We start from the raw sequence: 4464 nt of genomic DNA, 5'->3' as shown, positions 1-4464 counted from the left end.
TACCACATGATGTGGTTTCTACAATGTCTTTTAGACAGCAAATAATGTCTTCTGCAGTCTTGACCTGTCGGGCCTGTAGTTGTGTTCGACACTCTCTATTCATAACAAGCAACATAAGCGGTACGACTAATGTTTCTGGTAAACTGGGATCGGCGAGTTGAAGTAGCCTCCTTTTTTCAAAATAGTAGTCACGGAGACTGCCACTAGTGTGCTTATATGTTATTGCCTTATCCCACTGCTGGACTATATTTCCAGCAAAGCAGGGCAGCAGGCTCTTCTTCCATTCACTCCACTTCTCGCGAACCTGTTCCACAATCTGAATCTCGTACCACTTCCTTGCAGTACCATATAGAAAGAAGCGTAAGTTAAATATCTTGTCTTCGTCAGTCACCCACTGGTTCTGCACACAAGCGTACTCATAAAAGTCCAGCCACGAAGTTGGAACTGCTGATGTGCCATCGAACATGTCTGGTATTACGGTGTCACCTCTCTGATAATTCTTGCGCTGCATCGCTTGTGCCATAGCAGAGATCAATTGTGTCTGGGTTTCTAACTTCGCGTTGAGTGTGAATGAGCTGCATAATTACTGCGGTGGTGTCTGGTTGACGATCTATAGCAGCTCTTAAGTGAGATGGTTGGAAGAACTTAATGTACTCTTCTATCTTGAGAAAAATATTCACGGTACCTTGCTCAAGAAGTTCGGCCACAGTTGTACCCGACTTGGTCGCGACCAAAGCAAGTAACTCCGTTGAGCTGGCTCCAGGTTCCAAGCTGACTGGCTCTTCACCGTCGATCTGGTAGCTCTGGACATATCCGCGTCCATCATGGTGTCGGCCGGTTCCAATCTGATAGCGCAATAGCGCTATCAGATTGATGCAGGTGATAGCATAAATAGCACTGATTGCCAAACCCGGCAAAACACCCACTTTGCAGAACCTCAGTTTGATTTCTCTTACATCTTGCCTCGGTAAGCTTTTCGAGAAATTAATTCAAACCCGACTATTAAACTATTAGAGGGTCGTGGTTTTTTTTACGAGCCACAAGTACGGCTTCCATCCGAATCTCTCAACGCAGGACCTTTCCCTCCGCCTGCGGGACGGAGTCCTACACGACGTTCCCTCGGGTGCGGAACACATCCTGACTGCTCTCGGTTTGGAGAGCACATTCGATACCATTGGTCATGAGCTCACCCAACAGGAACTCAAGAACACCATCTGTGAGGGAACGAACACATAACTATATCCGTTCCTTTCTCATCGATAGGACAGCCACGATAGGCTTAGGAGCCTCCAGATCGTTTGCTTCAATGTTTGCACTATGTTCAATAGAGGAACGCCTCAAGGAGCCATATTACCTGCACTACTTTTCAACATTGGTATGGCTCGCCTCACGCGGCAGCTCGAGTCCATACCAGACTTCAAACTATGGCTGAACAGAGGCGTTGTTCTTTCGATAATGGCTCTCTCAGACACAAAGAACAGACTCTACAGCAAGCAGCACAGACAGTACATCTCTTTGTGGCGAGCTGTGGTATGAGCTGCTCCCAGGAAAGATCCGAATTTGTACGGGTACATGGCAAAGGTCACCGAGGCAAGCAACCCTTTGACCTGAGAGTTGGTGACCATCCCGTACGCAAGGTAGCCAACGCACGCATACTTGGTCTTTCGGTACAGGGTAATAAGCGAGCGGACCACACACTTAGAACTCTTCGCACGACAGTTAAGCAAATTACACGTATGGTATGCAGCGTAACCTACCATCGCAAAGGCTTTGGAGAGGCAGATACGCTCCGCCTAATCCAAGCCTTTGTAATTAGCCGAGTCACGTACGGTCTTACCTACCTAGAACTTAGTAAGGCAGAGGTAGAACAAGCCGATACTCTCATCCGTACCGCCTACAAAGCTGCCCTCGGACTACCAACAGGAACACCCACGAATTGCCTTCTAGCCTTAGCGATCTATAACACCTTTGAGGAGCTGAGCGCCGCGGTTATCATGTCACAACGAGAAAGACTCAGCCTCACGACCAGGGGTAGGGAGGTCCTACGTGTCTTAGGGTATCCATGCGGCTCCAGTACAGTGACGATGAACTCGTGCCCCTTTCCGCAAAAATCCGGACCCAAATCCACATAGCGCCTATACCAAAAAACATAAATCCCTTGTACCACCGAGCCCGTTGCGACGTCAGGGCAAGACAACTCACAAAGCAATACGGAACCGACCCAGACACGTTTTACACGGACGCAGCCCGCTGTGGCAAACATTGCTTTTTGCTGGCCGTCATTGGCTCGGCCCGCAGGCCAGGTATATATGTTCTTGGCTGAGGCACCTGCGCCTCAGCCAAGAACAGCCGGCAAGCACGGCGGAAGCCCTAGCGGTCGCCCTCGCAATCAAAACCCAAGAAGCCATGAGGCAGGGGTCCTATAACCTCACGGATTCTGAAATAGCATGTCGTTACTTCACTAGCGGCCGCGTTCTTCCGTTTGTAGCCCGCCTCTTAGGTGCAACACTACATTCCGACCACAGAATCATACGGTGCCCTGGACACATCGCAGCCACGAGGAACGACACAGCGGACAGTGCAGCTCGAGCTATTACTCACCGAGCGAGTGTAGTAGTAGTAGTAGTAGTAGTAGTAGTAGTAGTAGTAGTAGTAGTAGTAGTAGAGGTTGAAGAAAAGAAACGATGCGTGTTTCTGCAGCAGCGAGTGTCCCCCGTCCAGACACCCTCTTCCCTTCCCAGGCGCATCACACGCCCCGGGATATCCTAGAACACCAGCGTCGCGAAAGACAGCGCCACTCCCCGCCACACCCTCAGTTAGTTGTAATGGAAGCGTATGAGTGGCGCCGCCTGCAGGCAAACACATACCCACACCTACGGTGAAGACATGCCGTCCACCCTACCGCATACGTGGGCACTTCCCTGTGGTTTGGGGTCAAGCCAACTCTCGCCCACATTACACGGGAATGCGAGCTCAGGATACCTGAAATTATTACACCTCACATTCAGGCGCAAGAATTAAGAACTGAGCATGGAGAGACCTAGCTGGCCAGCGAGGATAAGGAGGAGAAGAGGCACCCCTAGGTCAAGCACGACGGGCTGCTGAGGCCAGTGGAGCTCTGGACTTGGGGCCCCACCCAGGTGCTTCTTCAACCCTTTCCTAATACAATAAGGGCTCTCTTCGATGGTCGCGTCCGGCAATCGAAAAAAAAAACTTTCATTGGCCGTATGATGTATGTGCGAGTGAAAGCGCGCGAGGGCGAGGGACGCGCGTTTTTCCCGAAACGTTGTTTCACGGTGAGCTAACGCACGACGGAGAGCAAACGCGACTTCCCAGTGGAAGGGGAGCGGTGGGCGAGAAAGGCATCCAGGCAAGGCACCCTATACTACTACTACTAATTCTGCAGACGCCTAATTCTGCAGACGCCTAATTCTGCAGCTCATCAGGGAGCATGGTGCAGCGTCGTAGGAGAGAGGGGGAGTAGAAGGTATAGATGAAAGAGAAGAGAGATAGTTCAGGGAGCTGGTCCGCACAAGGTAGGTAGCAGAGGCGGCAGGAACCGGGAAGGGACAGGTACGCTCAGCGGTATGCTGCTATCCCATTCGTCTCCACAAACTCCACCAGGCTGTGCAGTGCGTGGAGATGGGAGCGGGATGGGAACAGCAGGTTGGGTGAGTCAACAAGAAGCTCCTGCAGTCTATAGACTCGGATGACCTTCGAACGTTCCTGTGCTAGGGCCGGACAGGCGCAGAGGAGGTGTTCGAGTGTCTCGGGGTCGCCGCTTCGTCGGCACGAGGGGGAGGCGCTGCGGTCTTTGGCATGAAGCCTGGCTGATGTACATATGCAGCCAGTCCGGAGTCGCAGCAGGGTGGCTCTGTCTCGCCTGGTGAGGCCAGACTTGGGGAGCAGTTTGGGTCCCTTGCCTTTTGCCACCTTTGGGTCGGGGTCGATTGTCAGTTGAAGCTGCTTCACTCGTGGCCTCGAGTAGTCTGAAGCCGCCACTGCTCAACTGAATGTGACTCCTGGGTGGTGGGCAGCTTTAGCGAGGATGTCCGCCTCCTAGTTACCAGCTATGCCCACATGGGAGGGCAGCCAGTGAAAGGACACATCGAGTTGGACTGACGGGGTCACTCTTTCCGCGAAGTTCTCGGCGCTCGCCTCCCTAGACAGCGCCAAGAGGAAATGACTGCTTGTGCGTGCCCGCTCTCCCTCTGCAGCGCATGCGCGCAGCCCTGCCGGCCTCAGCCGCTTGTGCCCCGGCTCTCTCTGGGCTCTCGCCCACCTCTCCCCTAACAGTGTCGACAACGGCATTTAGCCATTCCGTCACGTAGCCAGCGTTTTGACAGCGGTTGTGTGCGGTCACACAAACACGGCGCACAGCTGTTGGCAACGGTGGCGGCGTTTTTCCCGCGTTTGCATCGAACGTGCGCGGCGTTGGTGACGTGTTTTTGAAGAACCTGCCAA

Source organism: Dermacentor silvarum, chromosome 3, assembly GCF_013339745.2.
Source record: "Dermacentor silvarum isolate Dsil-2018 chromosome 3, BIME_Dsil_1.4, whole genome shotgun sequence".
NCBI lineage: Eukaryota > Metazoa > Arthropoda > Arachnida > Ixodida > Ixodidae > Dermacentor > Dermacentor silvarum.
The sequence above is the reverse complement of the archived record's forward strand: the minus strand, read 5'-3'. Positions refer to the sequence as shown.